A 25,255-nucleotide genomic window follows, 5' to 3' on the forward strand; every position below is an offset into this window, starting at 1 on the left:
TGTACGAGGCTGGGTAGAGGGACATGGCTTTTAGCCTATCTGTATAGGATGGGTGTCTAAGACCCTGGATTTTTCCGGTTAGGAACCTCCGTGGTCTCTACAACCGTTGCATATGTTTGGCAAGGTATATGCTGAAGGGGGCATTGTACTCAATAATGGGTCTGATAAGGGAGGAGTACAGAGATGTTATGACCTCCTTGTTCCTGGAAGAAATACCCTTACTTATGAGGTGGGCCATGTAGAAAGCCTTCAGTACAACAGAGGCAACATGGTGCTCAAAACTCAGGTTGCTGTCAACCTGGGTGCTCAAGTCCCTCAAGACTGACTGCATGCTTAGTGATAATTAGTAGGGACACCATTTTCCTCAAAGGGGATAATGATACATTTCTTGGCATTCAGTTTAAAGCCATGCTTCTGGCATCAGTCAGTTTGGAGAAGACCCTCTTGGAGGATGCTCACATCACTAAGGGAGTTTAGTACAGTGGCCTGCTTGCATACGTCTGCAAACCTGGTCAGCCACAGATCACTGGTTTTGGCTTGCACCTCAGAAAAGTATATCCCAAACAGTAGAAGCCCCAAGACCGATCCTTGAGATATGCCGCTTGTTATGGATCTACTACTAGAGGTGGCTTCCCCTATTTTGACTGAGTGGGTTTTATCAGTCAGCTACCCATCTGGTAACATATGGGTTGATGTCTAGCTGGGAGAGTTTATCTATTATGCCTGAGTGGGGAATAGTGTCAAAGGCTTTGGCTAGGTCAAGGTAGGCAGTGTGCACTATCTTGCCCTCATCCTTGGCTTTGGTGACTGTTTCAAAGAAGGCGACCAAGTTTAAGGCAGGATCTCCCTTTAACAAAACCAAACTGCGTGAGATCAAGTGTTTGGAGGTTGCCAATTTCCTTGATTTATAAGGTCCATGATAATAAATTCCATGGCCTTGGAGATCAGGCTAGTGAGGCTGATGGGCCTATAATTGCCTGGGTTGGTGGGCGCTCCACCTTTGTGCATAGGGATGACAGTGGCTGTCCTCCATTCTGCTGGGATGAAGCTGGTGCACAGGCTTTGGTTGAATAGGGTGCCTAGTGGTGCTAAGAGCTCTTGCCTGAGTACATGTAGGACACAGTCAGGGATGTTTTCGGATCCCATGGAGGCTGTATTTTTTGCCTTTGAGAGGGCATTAATAACCTGCTCCCTGATGATGAGGGTAGGGGGGCAAGTGCTGGGGATGTCCTGGTTTACTGATGAGGACAGGGGTATGAAGTTTTTACTGAACTGTCTGCCAGCAGGTTGGCTATATCTATGGCATCTGTGTATGTGGTATTCTTGACCACCAGTTCAGAACAGATTTGGGAGTTACCTTTGAGATTGCGGATGTATTTGAAGAAGGTCTTGTGATTGTCCTTACTGGATGTGGCCAATTTGGACTCAAAGCTAGCCTTAGAAAATTTCACCAGTGACATCTGCTTGTTCAGACAAATGAGAGATTGCTTCTAACTTGGCATATGCTCCTTTTTTTTCAACAGTTAACTGCACCTGGCATGTCTCCTGTGGGTCATACTGTTTTACCAGCCTGAAGGTGTGTATGTCTTTGATAAATATTGAAATTCCACCACCTTTGGCTTTGTAGCCCTGTGTTTGGGGTCTGAAAGTATGGTAGGACAAGTAACCTGGTAAGGCTGGGGTGCTCTCTGCAGCTTTGAACCAGGTTCCAGTGACTGCACAAATGTCAGCATCTTTCAGGGTGAGGAATGATTGCAATGAGCGCAGTTTCATGTTAAAACTCCTAGCACTTAGCAGCATGACCTTCAAATTTTGTTTAGAAGAATTTTTCACGTTGGTAATTTTGTCCTTATGACTTTGCCTAAAAAAGGCACTATGGGGGAGGCAAGAGCCTTTGTCAGAAGCATGAAGCCCAGGGAAAACAGATGAAGGCCATCTCTTGCAAAGCATCATGGTCTGTCAGTTATGTCCTCCCAGGCTATCAGGTACTGGATCTCCTTGGAATGACACCAAAAACTAAGCCAATTAAAATCAATCATTTTCTGCTTGTACTGAGGCATTATTCTGGGTGACGGTAGGATACTGCTTAAGGCTAGGGACATACCTGACAGGGATACATTTTCAGCAAGCTCAACCATGTCTCTCTTCACATAGTCCAGAGAGGTCTGTCTCAAGTCATTCACACCATGAACACAGTATCTGTTGTTGAGAGACTTGCTGTACTGTCTGCAATAGTGGCACCACTGGTATTTTGTTAGCATATATTTGACTATAGTAGCATAGGTATTATTTTTTTTCTGTGCTTGCTGCTTATCATCTCAGGTGGTCCTGACAGTGGAAGTGTGGGACTCCTAAAACCTGATGTCAGAGTATCAGCATACACTGATGATGATGGTGGCCAAACAGAGGCACAGTCTGGGGGAGTGCAGAGGTTGAATCCGGCACTGAGGGTGACATTCAACCATCCCCTGTAATTCCACAGGACACAGCCAGTAGGCCTACACCAACCCATTCAAATGAGCCCTCAAATATTGGACAGGTGGAGGGTGAGATGCTTGATTAGAGTAGTGTGGTTACTGCAGCTTCAGTACCTGTTGACCCTGGCCATAGCCAAAGTGTGGGCAAGGTACCATGCAGGAGGGTTGTTAGGAGTGCTCAGAGGAGGGTTGCTATCCATCCTCCACCTGATCCAGGTGCTTCCTCCTGAGCTACCTGATACATGTTTAGGGCCAGCATGGAGGCGCAGGCATGTCCCAATAGGTCCTCCAGAGAAACACTTAGGGTTGTAGATGTGGCACAGGTTGACATACATGACTGCCTCCACCGTGTTGCCAATTCAGTGGATCAGATGAGCGACACGTTGGAATGAGCATTGTCTGTGATGGAATATCTGCTGGAAGGGGGACACATCCACATGGGCATAGGTGAGACACATCATCTGATCTTAGCCAACATGGCTGTGTCTGATCACACTCCCATAGTGACACTACTTCCACTGTTCTGTCAGTGGTTGAGTTGTCCATATCCAGACATGGTAAGCCAGGGGGTCATGGTCCTGAGTGTCCTCATGACGGCAGTTCATTTAGCAGACATCAGTTACATTCAAGTAGAAGCAGTGCATTTGACCGTGGGCATGGATATGCCAGTGCAATTCCTGGCAGACCCAATCATCATGGTCAGGTACGACAATGATGAATTGCCACCTCTACCACGGACGGCTCACACCTGTTCAACACACCAAAATGTACAGCCAGTACAGAGTTTGGCTGTGTTCCTGCAGACACTCGCACACCAATTTCACCTGGAGGGCCCATACAAACACACACACACACCAGTTACATGGTTCAACTGTGAAAGGTAAAGCTCATTGGATCTCTCTGGCCATTTGTTACTTTACCCAAATGTCAGCCTACTTCTCTTTCTTACTTACACACACTCACTCACCTTTTGTGACAGCCTAAGCTCTTAGGCTTCCTGCCCCCCCCCCCCCACAACATCCTGTTTTCTATCTTTTGTATTCACAGAAGCATTAGATTTGTGTCTGATGCTCAGGGTGATAGCTGACTTAGTGCTTGGTATATCTGCATTTGTGATGTTGTGTTGCCAATTGTAATTTGACATATTTTAGAAAGTTAGATAGTTGATGGACTGTTTTTTGTATCAGTATTTTAATAATATTCTGAGGGTTGTGACATTAGAAAATGTGCTTCATTACTTTCTAATTTCTCTCTTTAATGATTTTCCATTACAAAAGTATGAGGCCAAACTAAAGACATTTGGTGACCATTAATACTTTTGAGAGTTATGAATGTGTGAATCTTTGATGCCTGCAGCCTATTACTTGATAGAGGACACACGTATTCACATAAGTCTCTGTTGTCACATATTAAAGTCATTTAAAGTAAAATGATCCACCTTTCACTTACTTACATTACCAAGTAACAACATGCAAGGATATGCCATTCATTCGTATTATTACACAATTCTGTCTTAACACTCCAGGTCCAACACTTACCTTGTAAATCCAGCAGTTGCTACAGTTTTAGTTCAGGGCTGAATCTGTTTGACGCTAGGAGTACACAGCCATTACATGTGCAAGTAAAGGTTGTGAGTATTGTCTGGCATCAAAGTTATTATATTTATGTGCATAGGATGAAGACTTTAGCCCTTTAGGTGGTGAGTGTGCTATGCATTGCCTCTTAGCCAATGTGAGGGCATATTGCGCACACCTACATTTGCCTACACCCACAGCAGCTACTGGTTCCCCCTCTGACGTCTCACCTGAATGTGGCTCTGGTGACCTTGCCATTGGTTGTAGAATGTGTGCCCCTTCTCCTTGTTGATCCTGCTGAAGCTGTTTTGTCAGGATGATGTTGTGAAGCATAGCACAGATGGTGAAAATTTCAGTACATCTATATGGATTGTACTGCAGGGCTGCTCCAGGTGTATCTAGGCACTGTAACCGTGACTTCAGCAGCCCACACAAAAATCTGTGATATTTCTGGTTAGAGCATGTGCCTCATTATGGCATTCTTCAGTCAGTGTAAGAGCATTTCTGATGGGCGTCTATCAGCCATGATTCCAGTGCATAACATGCATTCCCCAGTAAATGACCCTGTGGGAAATCACCCGTAGTGAACATCTGATACAGTTGGGATGTGTGCCAGATATGTAAGTCGTGGCGACTGCCTGGGTTGCCAGCACACACATTCAAGATGATCCTTAGCATTACACATCGCATGGCAGTTAATAAAGTGGAAGCCCTTTCTATTTATGTAGATCCTTTCCTGTTCCCAGGGTGGCGCCTTAATTTATATATGTGCACAACCTATGGTACCCAGTACTTCAGAGTGGTGTGCTACAGAGTAGAACTCCTGCATATTTGTGGCCCTGTCCTCAAAGGTATGGGGAAAATATATGTGGTTACTAGCATGCTGGAGAATAGCATTCAGGAATTGATGGGAGCATCCTGGATGCTGATGCCTATGACACCCCCAGCATGTCCCCTGTTGGCCTTTGAAAGGTTCCCGCAGCTAAAATTCTAAGTGCTACACAAACCTTTGTCTCCACTGGTATGGGTTCCCCTTGGTTTGCACTGGGTCTGAGTTGAGGATGACACAGGTTGCAGACTTCCTGTAGTGTGTACCTAGCTATCCTGTAGTCTTCTACAATTTCCACCTTATGCAGATTGTGATAAGTTAACTGAAGTCTGAAAACTCTTCTTCATGGCCATGATCTATTAGCAGCAGCAGCTGCATAGACTTCAGCCTGTTGCACATAAACATGAATTAACGCAACAGTAGCTCCTCTAACATTCTTTCTGTGTAGACTCCTTTCTGTGGCTGTATTCCAATATGTTTTGGAATTCACAGGAAAAACCAGCACGGGGTCTACACAGTTGTTTTATAGCTTATCTCCTCCATCTTAGATTGGTTGATTAGCATACACCCCAGCTCCTTATGCTGTAATTAGCATGCCACAGTGTTTATCATGGTTGGGCAGCTCTACACACAGTGTAGAGCTGCTTACTGAATACAAAACAGTACACTACTATGTGTGTGCTGCGCTGTGACAGGCACACTGTGTTACTGGAATATGTATGGTTTACTGAATCTGTCTGGTAGTGTTATTATTTGCTGGTACCCTAGTTCCATGAAATTCAGAATAAACATATGTAAAAATGTATATATTTTTCTTTGTATGGTTAATATTTGCCATTTCTTTTCTCTCTGTTTTGGTTTCTTCCTTTCTTGTCTTAAAACATTTTTGTATTATAGGTACATTCATTTTATGCCTGTAAAAACAAGTTTATGCAAGTAGATTTTTATTGCTCAAATCTCTGAATGTTAACTGCCTTAAAGCAGTCTGTGTAAAATTTCATAGAATTCGCTCTTGCAATGTAACTGACTCGGTTATGCCATGTGTTGTAACTGAATATGCACAGGTAATTGATGAAAAGGGACCAAAGACCAACCTATATATCCTGTTAATAGATAAATATGATCAAAATGTTAAAATATTGCTAAATATTGCTCAGAATTCATAATGCGCATCTTAAAATGTCTTTCATTACTGAAGGCGAAGATCTGTTTGTGAATTAGACTTTCAAGTAATTTAACCACAAATTTAAGTTAGAGTTTTTTTTTTTTTTTTTGGATAAAGAAATTATGGCAGTTATTTTCAATTATGAAGAGTAGAAAGAGGGAGGGAAAGAGATTAAAGAAATGAGTAAGCGGGGAAGTGATAATGGGTAGGTCATTCCAAGAAATTGTGTAAGTAAGTGGTCTTCCTTTTGTTTAGAAGTGTCTTTTAGCTTGGTGAACAAGCAGTGTACAAAGAAACAGACTGGGTCCTAAAGAGACAGCTCAGTAAAGACGCATATATGTCTAATAATAAGCTTGAAGAGGGTATTGAAATAAGAGTGAGAAAGCCAAGTGGCAACTGCAAAATTTCCTCTTAGGTAATTGGCACTAGCCATGGTTATGATGGTGCCATTCAGAATCTGGATTCCTGGAGTGTCCTAATCTATATTTACCTTGAAGTTGAAAACTTTATTCCTTTCACACTGATTAGATTTTTCTAGTTTTACTGCAACTCTTGCCTCATGTAAGTTTAGGCAGATTAGATCATCTGAAAAGAGGTTTGTGGCTTTCAAAGATTGCCAGTCTTTTGTGTGACCTTAAAAAGCGAAGAGTGTACTACAAATGTATCTACCTCAACATAATACCTATTCCCTAATTTATCCTACCCAATCATCCTATCTTCCCTGCATCTCCCTGATAACTAGTGTGTTTCTCTTTTCTTCCACACTCTAGCTAGTTGCAAGCCCTTGCCAGCTCTTTTTAACCATCATGCAAAATTACTAAATAACATGTACTATGCACCTAGATAACCTTCAGAATTTCCATTTAATTAAAAAACACCCTACTATCAGTTTATTTTTAGCAGTTTTGACTAAACAGACAATGCCAGTTATAGTTTAAAAGCACAGCACCAGTCTACTGCAAGCAACATTCTATTTTAAGTAATGTAATTTAGCTAAAGGCCAGTCAGTAGCAGCAGGGATGTGACACAGTGCACCAAATTAGAGACTCTCAATGCAGAGTACGTGAAAGCATACAGAAAACTCCACAAACCTTTTCCCAGTATTTTCTTCTCTTTAGAAATTGTTGGATGCTTTTCATTTTTTCACTTCTACCGTTATCCTGTCACAGATCATGAACATCCCTGCATTTACCCCTATTTAAATCTAACATTGTTTGAAAAAGGAATATGTCTCAACTTGTACTACCTAGAATAAACAGTATGTATTCTATAGGTTTAAAGCAGGTTGCCAACCACAAATTTACATCATGAGACTGTATTGCTAATGTCAACAAAGAGCTATTAACTTTTGAAATGAAACTGTTTTAACAAAAAGTAAACTGTTAAGAGAAATCTTTACATGAAGAAAGGGATGCATGCATAACAGTACAATGTAACAAAGTGGTAAACCCCCAATTTTTGACTAGTGAAATGGGGAGCATGTCATCTCATCAAATGTAATTTTGGGGAATGTAAGTGCTGTTCATTGAAATTACTTTTGCTGACAGTGGAGTTTGCTATTTTCTCCATTGTTGTGCAACCTCAGAGTTGGTATATATAAATCCATTATTGAGTTGTTCATCAACAGTGGTTTCAGTGAATGGTTTTCGTTTTTATTTTCATTCATTCTCCAGACTTGTCTTTGATGACTAAACATGAATCCATGAAATGCTGTCTTATTTGTTTAACTATAAAATAAAGCACAGTTACAAAGATGCATTTTTTTTAAATGTAGAGCTTTAAAATGGCAAGTTTCAGTCAGTCATGGTAGAAAAAATCTCACTACTTTTCCTGCAAATGAGTGGAGTAAGGGAAGGAGGAATTTTCAATACAACATATGGGTACAGTTATGCGGTGGTGGCTTAATAAGACAAAATGCATCTTCTAGTAGAAAAAATACGACACAGAAAGGAGCCAAGATATGCACACAGCATTCCTGTAGAACATGAATGTGAGCTTGTAAATCATCAATTTGTACACAGCCACAGCACTTGGGTGACAGCAGCATTTTTGTTGTATGCACAGCAGAGATAAAAAATATTAGTAATACACTCAAAGAATATTCTCAGAAGATTACAAATCAATGAAGCTGCAATACAACAAAAATGTAGGACAAGGTAATACAAGCAGACACTTCTACCACAATAAAAGAAAAAAAAGATTAAAAATAACCTAACAGTACAACATCATAAACAGGTTGTCTCTGCTTTGAAGTGGCCTGGCAGGAAAATGATTTAGTGTACAGGTTGAGATAATATGGCTGGAGTCAATACAAGAAAAAAAAATGAACATGCACAGTATATTTTTGAGCTAATAACTTTAGGGATTAAAAATACACATAACCCCACTGTAGGCACTGAAGAATAGCAGCAGTAGCCTGCATTTTCATCAAAACTCTCTGAAAAAAGCAGCTATCAGTTACAAATACAGGATCAAGAGGCCTTCAGTAGGCTAACTTTTGACATCTAAGGATCTGAGACGCCAGTCAGTAATAGGACTACAGACTGTCACACTTATAAAAACCTTTTAAATTTAAAAACCTTTTAAATTAACAGTTTAATTTTGTTTAAAACTACTGCTAAAGGTCTAGCAGCAGATGCCTTACCACTAATTGAGGGGGAAAACTTAAAAAGTCATATTCCAAATATTGTGTAAGATCATATTTCTCAACCTAGAAACATCAAAAATCTGGGCAAAGGCACATGAAAAGTAGATACAACTGACCAAAAATCTGGAAGCTGGTTAACATAATATTTGCATACACAATTATGTAAACCCACCCACCGAGTGGAATTGTGGGATACCAACATTCATAGGCAAATTGAAGAACAGACAAAATATTAAACCATACCTTTCAACCTAAATTGTAAAAAATGAGGAAGCGTGCCTTGTAAAACTTCACAAAGAACCAAATCTAAACAAAGCACTCGCAGACCCAGTAGACAAATGTGACTCTTCTGTAGTTGCAAACTCAGTTTATTTAACTCTACAAAAAAAACCTGCATTTTCGTCCGTATAAATATAAGGCTTCTTCAGAATAACAATTGTAAAAAAACTAAACTACCTCCTTAATTAATGAAAATAATTAATCCATTAAAATTTTACACATGCATATCAAACACATTGTTTAATTGTTACTATAAATTAGAATTTAAATAAATACATCTAAATTTCATTCTCAAAAACATATTATCATATATACACCATAGTAAAATTCTATCTCCCAAAAAGTTCTAATAAAATGCAGGCCATCCACATATAAATTTAAAAAAATGAATGTAAGAAATGAATGTAAAAAATAAATGTATGAACCAGTTTCTAAAGCATACGTACAAAGTATATATGCAAAGGTACGAAATTGTTTCAAATCAATACAACACTGCCATCTACTGGCAAGGAACTTTTATGTATGGATAGCTATTTAAAGTTTAACTGATCTAAGTTTGAGGACAGGGGCTAATGAAATGTAGTCATTAAGACCTGGATGCCTGTTGGCCTTCAACTTTAGCTGCCAGAAAAGTTTTCTAAACTCTATAGAGGTCTCCTAAGGACCACCTCGAGGATCATGTTCCACTTTCTCAATAACAAAAAAACATAGGCTGCCTGATTACAAGATGTACTATGCTTATATAGAGCATTGTTGTTGTCTTACTTACTAATGTTGTTGAGGTGTTCATATATTTGCCTCTTGAATTTCCTAATGGTCTTTCCTATATAGAAAGCTCCATAGGGTTTACAAATGGTGATATATATGACCCCCCCCCCATAGTGTCACAGTTCTAAAATGCATTAGTCTCCAATTTTATATTCCTTTCTGTTATATACACGTTCTCACCCTGTATGATGTGTGGGCATTGAGAACAAGCCCCACACTTGGAGGTCCCTTTCTTCTGTCTACACTGTTTTGGTTTTCTAGCATTTCATTGATGTTCTTCCCCTTCCTATAAGTAAATTTCAAGGGGTCCTTAAACAAATTATCTAAATCCAAGTAATCCCCAAACCTTCCGCAGTTCTTAGAAATAATATCCTTTACCAGGTAAGTGTCACTACTAAAATTCAAAATAAAATTACTACTACAATTAGTTTCCAGAGGTGTTGTGTTCACCTCATTAGTTGTAGTCAGTTCCAACAAATTTAATATGGGGCTGATTCTACCCCTCCCTCACTTTTTTGATCTCACTCGTAACTACCTCTATTAAATCTGGGGGTAATTCCTTTCTAGGAACATATTTTTCAATTTCTTGCTTTTGATATCAAAATCATTATTCAAAGACGTCCTCCCGCTACTCCTAATGAATTGCCCTTTCAAAATTCCTTTCTTCTGTTTAAAAGGATGGGCACTAGTAAAAAATAAGTAGGAGTTCGAAAATGTAGTTTTTCTGTACACATTGGACTTAAATTTTCTATCTTCAGGTACCTTTTCTATCATCACATCCAAATATTCTAAATTCTCTTTACAAATACTATGAGTAAATTTAAGGAATTCAGTCGTACCATTAATGTACTCTATGAATTCCATAAGTATCTCCTCGGGTCCAGTCCAGAAAATTCAAATATCATCCAAATAGTGTCGGTAATACCTCCAATGTTGAGGATATACTGAATGAAAAAGAACATTTTCTTCCCAAGTACATAATACCAAATTTGCATACATGGGGACACAACTGGCCCCCATGGCTACTGCACTAGACTGCCTAAAAAACTCGTCCTCAAAGTACAAAAAGTTGTGTCTTAGTATCAAGTCCATTAGATCTATAAACACCAATATAGTGTTTTCATCAAAACCCCCTTTGGCTCTAAGTGCTTCTTCAAACCATTCGAGTCCTAACTTGTGGGGTATGACATTGAATAAATCCTGGATATCTAAGGTAATAAAAATTAGTTAATCGTAGTACAAATCATTATTAATGCTTCTCAGGAAGTCCCAAGAGTCCTTAATGATGCCTGCCTTCTCAGACCATACTCTTTTTAACTTTAAGTCCAAAAATTTGGCTAGGGGATAGGTTTTAGATCTATAGCTGACACAATTGGTCTGAGTGGTGGATTATCCACATCTTTGTGGACCTTGGGTATTCTGAAAATTTATGGTATTTTAGATTTGTCTATATTTAAATATTGGTATGTGTCTTGACTAATTATGTCTTCCTCAGCCATTTTCTTAAGCATAAAATCTATCTTCAGGTAAGCTATATTGATTTCATTAAGGGAGAATCTGGAATATCTATCTGTATTATTTAGCATATCTAACATTTTACCTGAATACGTAATGCTGATCATAAGGACAACCCCTCCCCCTTGTCGGGCTTCATGACCCTAACTTGGTCATTCTTCCTTAAAATATCCAGGAGGGCATATTCTTTCTTACTCAAGTTGTAATGTCTTCTTCTCTTATCCAAACTCTGTCGGTGCTCCCTTTCTACCTGAATTTCAAAATTTTTGAGCTGAGGGTGAAGAGGTGGATTACAAATACTTTTTTCCTAATCAAGTTCATATTTCCCCTGAAACCATCATTATGTATTAACAACTCAAGATTTTTCTTCCTCAGAAATAGTTTTAAAGCAATCAATACATTTGTAATGTGGCTTGTATTACTAGGTACAAATTTCAGTCCTTTACTGAACAAACAAATATACTTGGTCAATATCAAGACTACTACAGTTGTATATACAAAAATTTTGGTACTTATGTCTGTAACCCTCTACAACTATATTCTCACCCCTTGGTGTGACCGGTATATGATTACAGGTAGGACTGTCCGGAATTCGTATTGCCTCCCGTTTGGGTAATCCCACCTGTTGGGGTAATAATTCACTGGTGTCTGTTGTTTGATCCTCTCGGATCTCCTCAATGTGGGGAAATCTAAAGGGTCATTAAGATCACAACTCCTCTGTCCATCTACACCGTAACAGTTAGTACGACCTCCCCCAACACTCCATTCCATGTTATCCACATCTCCCCCATGTAAGTCAACCCCCATAATGTCCATGTTGTTCCAGTGCTGTCCCCATGAAATTGTTTTTGGGTTCAGGGTAACAACTCAGCGCACCACATCGGGAGTGTAGGGGACTTGCCAGCTGTATTTTTTGAGAAAGTTATTCAGGGGTTCTGATCCTCGGTGCATTTGCTTTACCTCGGTCACAAAGTGCAAGGTTTGATAATCACCTTTGGGATAAAGGAACTAAGTTTAAAATGGCCCACAAGGGTAACTAGCATAAAATTTACTTAAGAGTCTGAAAACTAGGCAATCTGAAATAAGTGGATTAAAATGCTCCAAACCATAGGCTTCAACCATTGGAGGGACACATTTAAATACTGATGGTCCATCTTCACTGATAAGTTTTATCGAATTAGAAGATTTGTACCTATATGCATTTTCTGATGAAGAAGGTTGTAATCTTTGAATTTATGTGGCAGCATTAACCAAAACTGTTTTTTCACAAAATTGCAAATGTTATAATGAACAATGCAAACTTGAAGAATCAAACTCCAACATGTCCAAGAAAAACAGGAACACTGAATTACTTTTCATTAAATGGTACAGTAGTCCTAATCCATAACTGAACAGCTATTTTTGTTTTATTTAGCTTATATCCATTATCCACTAATACCCAAGCTTTCATGTACACTGTAGTCAACACATTTCTCAGAGCCCCTTAAATTGTTCTTTCCACATACAAACAGCCGTAACTAACAAGTGAGTCATCTACGAGATTCGTCTTTGGGATTATTTCATATTACGTGCCTTTTAAGTTATTGGATTGGCAACGCCTATTTTCCATCCACTCTTATGACCGACAATGTAGTCCTCTCGGGGCCTGGGTTCAAATTGGCAATGCCTGTTTTCTATCTGCTCTTATGACGGAGAAAGTAGTCCTCTCAGGACCCTGGTACTTCATTGCGTTGAAGCAATGCCCTCGTTGGTTGGCTGCTGCAGTGCACTTTTTTTTTTTTTTTTTTTTAAATCTCCCAAGTCTCAGCGAGTCCTACAGGCAGTCAGGCACTGCCTCACAAAGCTGATGTCATCAAGCACACCCCCTGCATGTTGATGATGTTTCGGGATATGCTGGTGATGATGTGAGGACATCAGACATACTTTAAAATTGTAAATAAAATACAAAAAGAAATCAGAAACTGATGGGGGATACTAGGGAATTCATGGCACCCCATTAGTTTGCCCTCAAAACAGGTAAATTCTTAGGAATTCAGTATGGTTGAGGGATATTTGTACGATACCAGAGATTCACACTAATGCTATACTATCCAAGAAGCTAAATGGGTAGAGTTATGGCCTTATGTGTAGTAGGTCCTGGGTTTGAGTCCATAGCATTTTAAAACACTCCACTTTCTTACATGTAACAAGAATCTCATAAATGGAATTTTAAATGATTTTGGCAATCAGAGAAAGAAGCTGTAAATGAGAGTATGGTAATATGGGAGACACTTAATTCACGACAGCCAATTTCTGTAAAAAAATAAAAAAAATATTAAGAAGCACTTAGAGGATTTTGATGCATGAACATTGCACAGTTACAAAATTCAACACAATTTTAGTTTTAAAGCAGAGTTTTCCTTTAATTGCAATTAGGTAGTCAATCAGCTAATAAACTGTTAACTGTAAACAGATCAGATTGTTACATCATGGTTCTACACACATACAAACATTTCAAGCACGGGCATTAATGCCCTTCTAGCTTGCCAATATACAAAACACTTGTTCCCATAATAAGTGTCCAGGCTGTTCTTAAAAATATCTAAACTTGTGCTTGCTTTAATGTAATTTGGTAGTCTGTTCCATGCCTCAGCTACTCTGTCAGAGAACCAATTAGCACACTTCTCATTCCCATAGAATCTTCTACATAGGTTATCTGACGATTCTTTAGTATGTTTTGATAACCCCCAAACATTCCCATAGGTATGTATGCCAAACATTCCCAGAGTTAGTTGTCCCTAAATGCCTTACATACCTGAATAAGATCTCCGCTTAGATTTCTGTTGAGACACTATACAAGTTCAGATATTTTAGTCTTGCATAACTTAGATTTTCACATCCATGGATGCCCTTGTCATATTTCTGCTCTACTCTTTCCAGTTTACTAATGCTTGTCTTCTTAAAGAGTTTCCATATTGTTATTCCATACTTAAGTTTGGGTCTAATGTAACTAACAAACAATGACGTCATTATTTTTAATTTCCTAGACTTTATATATCTTTTTATACAACCTATAGTTTTATATCTATCATTAACCAATTGGTTGATATTATTAGAAAAACTCAACACACAAATCCAGGTCCTTAAACAAGTCTACAGCTTCAACACTGTGTACTGTATAATAAATATTCACCTTTTAGTTTATGTCTCCCAAATCTCATATGCTTAGTTTTTGATGTATTTATCAGCATATTATTCTCCTGTGCCCAAATGGTCAATTTAGTCAAGTTACTTTGCAGACATGCCTTATCTGTAACATTTGTAATCAGTTTACCCAATTTCAGGTCATCTGCATGTAGACTGTAGAACACCTCAGATGAAAAAGTTAGGTCTGAAAGATACAATCTAAACAAGTAAGGACCTAGGACAGAGCCCTGTGGGACACCCTGACTGTAACCAATTATTTCACTTGTCCAGTTGCCGTATGATACTTGCCATGTCCTATGTGTGAGCCATGCAGCTATCCATCTTATCAAGATTACATCAATACCTAGTTGCACTAATTTATTGATCAATGTTTTGTGTATGTCCCTGTCAAATGCTGAAGTCTATAAGAATTACATCACAGCACAATTTTCATTCATAGTTGTTATTATATTGTTATAGATCATCATGTTACAGGTGGTAATAGAGCTATTTTCAACATATGCGTCCCAACCTATCCAGTTCTGACAATAACTTATCCAGTTTTAAATTCTCTATTAATTTTCCATAACACGAAAATAGACTTAAGGGTCTATATGACTTTGGGTTTGTCCTACTCCCCTGTCCCTTAAAGACATGTTTAATAAGCGCATATCTCCAATCTTGAGGAATCTCCCCATATTTATATGACCCAGTGAATGATATAACGGTAGCGTAAGTTCTTGCTGAAGTATTCTCAGGTCATTGTTACTAATTCCATCTTCTCCCTGTGCTTTGCTTGGATCCAGTTTATGCAGTTCTTTTTTGATATAATCTAATTTGATTCCAGTATCTGGGGTTACCTGGATGTCATTAGGACAACTTGTCACCCCTTTTGTGAAGCCAAACTGCTTTGCATAAGATTTACTAAATATCTACAATCTGTTGTGTCTGAGAATAAATTTTAGAATCTGCCACAGTTTATCAATTGTCTCTCTATTCTTTCCACATATTATGCATCTATAAAAGGTTTCTTATTATGCTCAATATCTTTATTTAAATTTTCTTTAAAATTTTCTTGATCTTTGTCTCACACTATGCTTAATCTGTTTGTCCAGCTTGTTTCAGTTTTCAAAATTGTAGCTCGACCTCTCTTCCATTTCTTATATTTTTCATCGCTCACCTTAATCAGACATCTTGTTCTTATGGAAATATATGCCTCCGATGTTGTATGCCTAGATCCTGATGTTATTTTTTGACTTTTTGCACTCAATTTCTCTTTCAAAGCTTTCACCATCCATCTGCAGTTTTTCCACTGAACACCTCACTCCAGTTAGTTTTACATAGTGACTGTTTTGCTTCCATATAATCTGTAATTAACCTTCTGTGCATTGATTTAGATTTCAGTTTGGCAGAATTATCTAGCAAGAAATAACCTTAATAAACCCATGATCACTGCACATCAATGGTGGTAAAATTTGACGAAGTTACAGTAATTTCTTTGGGAACACAAACAATATCTAGTATGTTCCGAACCGTGGTAGCTTTTTTTACAATCTGAAGGAATTACTGTTCCTGAACATACTCTGTGAATAATTTCCTCACTAACATAGTTGAATCAATATTATTCCAGTCTGTTTCTGGTAAGTCCCCAGCTAATATTATTCTTCCCTTCCCAGTTTCATGTAAGAAATGTATGAATTTGTGTACGTCATCTGCACTTGACTTTGGTGGTCTATTCATTCCAACAATTGTTGTGTGTTCCAGGGTTGTCTTTATTGCCACAGTTACACAGTCTATAGTATTAGTGTTATCACTGAACATGTAACAGTCACAGGTCTCATAGATATCTTTAATCCCTCATAACACCTCCACCTAATTTTTGTTAGAATGTCTGTTATGGTAAAAACATTTATACCCTGACAGAACTGGATTCCAGTCATTGTTCTTTAACCATGTTTCACAACCTATAACAACATCAATCTTGTGAGAACCTAGGAAAATGTCCAATAAAAAAGACGTTATTATTAAGGCTCCTAACATTAACAACCATCAGAGATGCATCAAATGTTGCTATCTGTGAAATGTTACACTTTCGACCTGGCAAAAATCCTTCCTAGTGTTTGTCAAATATTGCAAAATATCTGCTGCAGATTTCTCTTCCCTGATCTTGACAAATGCACACCATCCTGTCTGAACACGTCTGTGCCCAAAACAAGGCTTGGATGCTCTACACATTTCCATTTCTTAAAACAGGACCTTTTTTCCATGTAGGTGTTTATCCAAAAAAATCTTTTCATTTACAGTGACCTGACTATCCTTTCTATATGTGATTTGTGGAAAAATATGTCCTAACACCAGTACAAGCTATACTACCTAAGAGGGTTGTCAGTTCCCTATCAACTTCAGAGAATCCTTACGGGTGACATCATTTGTACCATGAATAAAAACAGATCCATACTTCCTTACATTAAGGCATTCCAATGCTTGTTTCACATCTTCTATTTTTGCTCTTGGCAAACAGAACACTACTCGATGTTCATTATCATCTCTGCAAATATAACTATCTGTTCCTCTAATAACTGAATCTCAGATTACAAAAATATCTTTGCTGGCCATCACTGAAGAATCTTCAGCTTCTAATACAGTAATTTCTGCTCTATCAATTGTTACGAAGGATAGACCTTCATCACTATTAGTCGTATTAATCCCACTGTTTTCACTGCATATTAAATTTTCATCCAGCTGGCATTCTAAATCCACAGCTTGAGCCATGTAGTCAACATTTTTTCTTCTTTTTTCTTACAGTGATGTTCTTCAGTCCTTCCACATTCAGTTTTGGATTTCTTCCTTTTCAACTGCCCCTTGCCTCTTTTTTCTACCTTCTCTGTTGGAAAAATGATGTCTTTTTCTGTAGACTGAAGGTTTCCTGATAGACAAATATCATCATTCCCTGTAACCAGTGTATTACATAACACAGCAATGTCCTTTTTAGTACGTATTCTTTTTCCTTGACAGTCATTAATCAGTTTATTTTGCTTCCTTATTTGTTGTGAATTTGTTCCTTTACTTTTTTTTTCCTTCTAAACAAACTTGATCCTCAGATTGCTGAATACTTGCATCCAGAATTCCACAGTTCTCAGGGGCATCATCTTGTTTCATAGGGGTTGAATGTTCCTTATAGAAAATAGATGTATTATTTCCTAAATCTGTTCTGTTTGTTCTATGCCTAACATTATTTAGTTCATCATTCCAGTCATTAATATACGAGACAACAGTTCTCCAAGCCATGCCAATTGCACAAGTGCAATCATAATCAAGTCTAGGATTTACTTCTAACAATGGTAAGCAAATCATCCAACTTCTGACACGAGGAACATAGATCACCAGTGTTAATCAGCTGTTACCTTTAAATACGTATTGCATTTAGTACACTGTACAAGATACTTGTGCAATAGCAAATCATTAATTGCATACTCATTTAAGGAATCCATATTCAGCTTTAAATGAATAAAATATTGCAAAAGAAAAGAATAATCAAAGTCAGTAACCACAGAATTCAAAGAGAACTTAAATCAACTTCTATGACAAAAAATTATACCAGCAATATACAACTAAATAAAAAAAAAATGGGAGTAAAGTTGTGCTGACCATACAAGTTCTACCAGCCAGAAAAAAAGTTGCAACTATAGCTCACAGTTGCACCTCTTTTTATAGGTTCATAGGTTCATACTAGGCTATCTGCCTGAGGGCATTTATAAGCCTAGCCCATAGTTTTGTGGCTTACGCCACCCCTTTTGTATGGGGAACTATACCCATTATTTTGCTGTGCCTCTGTCTAGCAGTGACACTGAGGTAATCCCTGGAGTATATCTGCGATCTCCCATCCATTGGTCAAGATTTCTCTTGAACAAGGCCAGCGAGGTGCTCTGCCTCACATATACCGGGATTTTGTTCCACAGCATAGGGAGTCTTTGGGTGATGAATCTATCCCTCCAGCACGTCCTATTAATAGCCGTGTCGAGGTTTAAGTCTCCCGCCCTTGTGGCTCTGACGGATCTAGATTTTTTAAGGTGAAGCATATCCATCAAATCTGGGTTTGACATGGCCTTGTATGTCAGGCAAAGGTCACCTCTGAGCAAGCGGTAAGCGGCTGAATAGAGCTGGAGTTCTTTCAGTCGGGCAGCATAGGACAGATTTTTGAGACCCTTTATCCTTTTGGTGAGGAACTTTTGTGGCCTCTCCAGCTGCTGCAAGTGTTGGGTCAGATACATTCCGAATGGGGCATTGTACTCAATCATTGGTCTGATGAGTGATGAGTATAGGGAGACTATGACCTCCCTTGATCTAGATGTGAATCCCTTCATGATAAGGTGGGCAATGTAGAAGGTCTTCCTAACTACTTTAGCTACATGGGTGTCGAATGACAGGCTACTGTCAACCTGGGTCCCCAGGTCCCTGATAACTTCTTCTGTGCTCAGAAGATTACCACCTATATGGTAGCTAGGGGTAACCTTATTTTTCCCGAAGGGTATGACTATGCATTTTTTGGCATTTAACTTTAGGCCATGGCTCTGGCACCAGTCATCCGTTTCTGTGAGACCCTTCTGAAGGATATCTGTGTCAGATGTGTTTTCGACTATGGCGCCCAGTTTGCAGTCATCTGCAAACTTAGTCAGCCATAACCCTCCTGTGTTTGCTTTTACTTCGGAAAAGTAGATGCCAAACAAGAGTGGGCCCAGGACTGAGCCCTGTGGGACACCACTTGTGACAGGCTTTGAGTCTGACATGGCGCCAGCAACTCTGACCCTGTGGGTTCTGTCACTCAGCCAGTTTGCAACCCATCTTGTGATGTATGGGTTAACATTTAAGCTGATGAGTTTTTCAATGATACCCGAGTGGGGTATTGTATCGAAGGCCTTCGCCAGATCGAGATAGGCAATATGGACTGCCTTTCCCTCATCAATGGCTTTGGTGACTGTTTCGAAAAAGTCAACCAAGTTTAAAAGGCATGATCTGCCTTTGACAAAGCCAAACTGGGTTGGATCCAAAGTCTGCAAATTCCCTATGTCTTTATTTATGAGGTCCATTATGATCCTCTCCATAGCTTTGCAGATAAGGCTTGTCAAGCTAATGGGCCGGTAATTTCCAGGGTCTGTGGAGGCACCGCCCTTGTGAAGTGGGACCACAGTCGCAGTGCGCCACTCCCTGGGTATGTATCCAGAGGTGAGACTATGATTAAACAGCTGTCCTAGCTGTGGGTTTAATTCCTCGTTGAGTTCGTGGAGCACACAGCCTGGGACACCATCAGGTCCCATGGATGCTGTGATTTTTGCTTTGGAGAGAGCAATACTCACTTGGGCGTTTGAGATGTTTGGGGGGCTGCAACCATTTGGTATAGATATCTCTCCTTTTGGGGAGGGGAGAAGTTTGCACTGAACCTGTCAGCCAGTATGTTGGCAATGTCTGTAGGATCAGTAATCTTCACATCATTTTGAACCAGTTCTGAGCATATCTGGGAGTTTCCTCCCAGGTTTCTAACATAGCTAAAGAAGGCCTTATGATTGTCTTTTGAGTCTTTAGCTATTTTTCTCTCAAAATTTGCTTTGGATGATTTTATGAGAGCTCTTAGTTTTTTACTTATAGTGATCAAAGGTGTCTTACCTTTTAAGGATTTTGCTCTATCTTGTAGTAGCTTCCTCCTTTTGTTGTAGAGTTTGTTTATGGCTGGGGTCCACCAGACTGGATGCTTGCCCTTGGTACAAAGAGTCTTTGTTTTGCTTGGGATTGCCTTATCCATGCAGTCCTGCAGGTGCTGGTAGAAGGCATTTGTAAGTGATTCAGCGGCTTGAGTACTGTTTTCCGCCGGCTCGGGGGCCTTAAAGGAGACCACACTAGTCTTTAGACGTGTGAAGTCGGCTTTGGAGAAGTTTTTTACTGTGGTCTTTTTTATTTCAGGTGGGGGTGGGATGAGGACCTCCAGCAAGATTAGTTTGTGATCAGATCTCACGAGTGAGGGGTATACTTCCGGTGCTGAACATTGTGCTCCCATGTTCGTGATGATGAGATCAAGTATGTTTTCTCCTCTTGTGGGGATGGTGACTAGTTGTTACATGGCATTTGAGTTTATGAATTCCAGGAACTTTTGGGCTAGGGTGTTTGGGCTTGAGTAGTGTTCCCAGTCTATATTAGGGTAATTGAAGTCACCTAGTATGATGGTGTTTGGAGATACATTTATCCCCTCCAGTGTTTTCAGGAAAGCCATGTGAGGTTCCTGAGTTTGTGAGGGTGGCCTGTAACATGCTACAATTTGCAGAGCAGTCTTGCCTATGGTTAATTGCACCTGGATGGTCTCCGATGCATCGTGCGTTGCCACCAGTTTTGAGGTGTGGGTGTCCTTGATGAATATGGATACCCCCCCTCCTTTCTTGGTATTGTCCGGATTTTGGGGCCGGAACGCATGGTATGAGGTAAAACCTGTTAGTGCTGGGGTGCTCTCAGGAGCCTTGAACCAGGTTTCTGTCACAGCACAGACATCGATGTTCTCCATACTGAGAAGGGCCTGGAGTGCGTCATTTTGAGATTTAGACTTCTGGCATTGAGCAGCATTACCCTTAGTTTTTTTCCTTTTTTGTGTTCTAGGGTGGTAGGTTTAGAATTTGAGCCTTGCCTAAAAAAGGCACTATGGGGGTGGCAAGAGCCTTTGCCAATATCCGGAATCCCAGGGTGACAGGTGCAAGCCGTCCCTTGCGAAGCAGCGTGGCTTGTCCAGCATGTCATCCCAGGCAGACAGACATTGGATCCCCTTTGAATGACACCAGAGTTTAGGCCAATTGTTAAAGCTGATCATCTTATCTTTGTATTGTGGCATCATTCTTGGTGAAGGTAGGATACTGCTCAAGGTCAGGGTCATACCTGCCTGGGCTACATAATCAGAGAGCTCCTCAATGTCTCTTTTCATGTAGTCCAAGGAGGTACGTCTCAGGTCGTTTACACCAGCGTGGACAATGACTGAGTCGTATTTGTACCTGCTGTTGAGAGACCTGAGTGCTTGCGTTATGTGGCGGATTCTAGCGCCCGACAGGCAGCTTACTGTAACTCTCTCCTTACTCAGTCTGGTGAGCGGGACGCCAGTGTGTCTGACTATGGAGTCACCAATGACTAGTGTGTCTGGCATTGTGTTTGGCCTTAAGGGCTGTGACTGTTTGACACTCTGACTGTGAGGTCTATGTGTTGCAGGTGTTGTGTTCTGAGGTGGTGGTTGTTTGGGTGTCTGCTTTGGTGGCCTCTGCTGTTTTGGTAGATTTTTGATCAGAGCCTCGAGTATGTCTTTGTGTGTTTATGTGTATGATTTGAGGTTGTGATGGTACTATGTGAGACTGGGTCTATAGTGTGTGTGGTAACCTTCTCCTCCTGTCTGGTCTTGCCAGTCCTAAGTTGAGAGAGCTCAGCCTCCAGTTTGGCCGCATAGTAGCATCTCTCGCATGTATTTGTGTTTTGTGGGAGGAGGAGAGGGTTGTCTGTGTACATGAGGCAATTGTAACATTGCCTCAATATTCCCAGGTTCACCAGCTGAGCAGGAGAGGATACTAGCAACTGATCCCTCGACATGCTAGAAGGAATAGACAAAAAAAAACTGTAAAAGAGATTCCGGGGGATGTGGGTGTCCGAGAAATGGGGTTCGCCTTTTTTGGGTACTATCTATAACTATCTAACAGTAAAGATAAATGAATCTTCTTTTACTAATCAACACCACAAAAAAAAAAAATCACAAACTAAGACAGGATTGTTTAGATATGGTTCTGGCTAGCTTTGACTGCTACTTACATCATTACAGCTACCTGCTATAATTTCTCCATCTTTTCAATTTCTCCAGGTCTTTTCGGTTTGTAATACCATGACATAAATGGACCTTATTCCTAACTCAAAGTATGATTAAAGTTCATGAAATTAGTCTTGTTTTAATCTTTGATGTTAGTCAGCAGTGCTCTTCGCAGCACCTGCAATGTGCTTAGTAATGACTCCTGCAATTTGTACAGAGCTACATGTATTGGTAACATATATAAATATGACTGCAAATTTGGACCTGTCTGGGTAGCCTTCTTCCACATTGCCCTCATTTCTGCCTGTAAATCCTGGTATAGTATGTCTGGTTTTCTCACACCTATTTTTTTTTAACTGTTGGTAATGAGTGATCCCATGCCATATAAATTTTCTTTAATGCTTTGTGGCTCATATTTCCAGTGTTTTTCAGCTACTTCAATATTATAATGTTTGCACAATCCCCAATGCAACAATCTTGCCACATTATTATGCATTTCAGTAACAGTCCTTCTGTCATTAGTATATCACAACCAGCAACAAGATTTGCGACCGTTTCCAATTCTGTTTTACAAAACCTACATTTGTCCGTTCCTCCTTGGGCCGCCAATATTAACCTATCATCTTTAGGTTTACATTTACATCTCCTTAACCATTTCTGCATTCGATCCTGATCAGCATGAGGTTGTTCCAAGAGTTTTCTATATGTGCAACTATATGCATTTTCCACATTTCTTGCCTTCTCATTTGATCCTTCATCTTATATTCTTTCTTTTGTTTTGTTTTTTTTGCCACTTTCAGTTGCTGCCTGATTTTTAATCTACTTTTGGTTGGATTTCCATTCCCGCTTGACATCTATATGCTTCTGCTAAACAAAGCAGGGAAATCATTTTAGACTTATTCTTCTCATGTTTCCACTTCCACTATGTTTGGGCCTTGTGAGGTCAGTGGATATGCAGGCAGTCCCATGACTGCAGATCTATACATATACTCAGTTTCAAGAAGGCCCACACCTCCTTCAGAATGGGGACTATAGTCTTGGTATACATTGATTTTTTTTATAAATCATTTGATGAGCATGAAGCATGAGTCTTGTTTTCCCTGACAAACCTATCCAGCACCTTTTGGGGCCAGTCAATCACTCCAAAACTGTAGGTTAGGACAGGAAGAGCAAATTGGTTTATAGCTTGGACTTTATTCCTACATGTTAACTCTGTTTTCAGTATTAATTATGCCCACCTCACTCCCCAACATAACTGCCCCCTCTAGCCACTCACTTCACCACATCTACTACTGCCGCTTCACATACCTACTACAACAACCCAATTATACCCTTTCAAGCTTTTCAAGGGAGTCACCTACAGCATCTACTATCTCTCTGATATGAAATTAGTCTAAAAAAAATTACAATTATTACACCTGTATTCTCATTTGTCTGTATAAAACTATGTTATCATATTCGTTTTACTGTATGTTAGCCTTCATTTCTCTAAAATCATGTCTAAGATTTCACATTGTTTGTTTGTTGTATTTCTAAGAAAATTTGATTGTAAAGATTAATTTGCCTGTAACCATCATTGGAGCTTTTCTCCCTGGGCCTCCACTGAAAACGGGCTCTTCGTGGCCCAGTTGGGCTTCCCCGGTTACCAAACTGAAAATAAAAATAAAATAAATAAATCATTTTAGTCATTCTAAAATATTCCTAAGTTTTATCCACATTTGTTTGCGTTTTATTGTTGATTCTTCATCAATTTCCAAATACTTATACACTAAATCTTCCCGCCCAAAACTGATTTCTTCTCGGTGCTGCTGCTTTCCTGCTTTAAAGGTTACTTTTGCACATTTATCAACACCAAATGACATTCTTACATCATCTGAAAAAGTTTTGACCACTTGCAGTTGTGCTTTCAGTTCCTCATCTGATGAACTATACAGTTTTGAATCATCTACAAAAAGAAAATGGGAAGTCTTTACGTTTTCTGGGAGCCAAATTGTAGCCATTTCTTAATCTGTTAAGTAGACATCTTAATGGGTTAAGGGCAAGACAAAAAAGCAATAACTAATAATGCATAAAGATGAATGACGCGTACACCGTTTTAACAAACTGTGTTGCACATACTAAAACTGAGAAATTACGCTAATCAGAATAATTGTTTGTCCACTTTGCTGGTACCATAGTTTCATTGGTTGCTGATCTGCAAACTACTGGATACTTCATTACCACATATTAGTAAGGTATGCCAAGGTACGTAAAACAGCATTAATTTCACAGAAATGCTTCTGTACCAATGCATACCTCTCAACTGTCCAAAATTTCGCCTCATCTGTTTGTCTGTTCCTCATAACATTTGGGATTTTTCTGGCAAATCTACGAGGATTGCATTCACTAACTAATGACAGATATTTCAATTTCAGATGACATTACCATCAGAACATGCATGGTAACACATAACCTTCTAGTAAGCGACTTTCTAAGTTAGCAACGTCCCTCTTTTGAAACTCCCCCCAATTATTTTTGACTGTCCACATTTCTTGTATTAAGAGGTATGCTTTGCACAGTACCCAAAGGCACACATGCCGTGTCTAGCCACGCACCCCATTTTCTTACATGGGGTCGGGGTGTTACTTCAACAGTGGCGATCACCTACAGACAAGTTTACGCCGCCTGGTGGCTAGCCCTGCCACGCACGGATCGGTACAAAATAAATGGAAAAAAAATGCTTGACCACCAATTAATACTCTACGCAATACCAAGAATACTTGAAATTACTTTAACAAGAGTAGTACCTTCAGTGACATTAGCATCGACACGATTCGTGAACTGACATTGTACTTGTAAACAGTGTCTCACAAAGCAGTGCATTGCAAATAAAAAATAAATGCACGGCAGACGATGAATAGGTCTTAAATAACGACTGGTAAAACATCTTACTCATTATTTATTTCGGATGAAATACTAGTACCAAACGTGCGCTGCTAAAAATAAGACACTCACAGCTTACAGACCAGCATGCTTTG

General features: G+C 39.5%; 1 long non-coding RNA gene across 1 annotated transcript; it reads right to left on the reverse strand.

The window, feature by feature from the left end:
* Window positions 1-12,636: 12,636 nt before the first annotated feature.
* LOC122806501 lies at window positions 12,637-25,126 on the reverse strand. The gene is made up of 2 exons (XR_006365516.1): window positions 25,025-25,126; window positions 12,637-13,546 (listed from the first exon to the last, which is right to left on the reverse strand). It is a non-coding gene; the product is annotated as an uncharacterized LOC122806501 (long non-coding RNA).
* Between the last annotated feature and the right edge of the window lie 129 nt (window positions 25,127-25,255).

This window comes from Protopterus annectens, chromosome 1.part1, assembly GCF_019279795.1.
Source record: "Protopterus annectens isolate FY-2018-M chromosome 1.part1, PAN1.0, whole genome shotgun sequence".
NCBI lineage: Eukaryota > Metazoa > Chordata > Ceratodontiformes > Protopteridae > Protopterus > Protopterus annectens.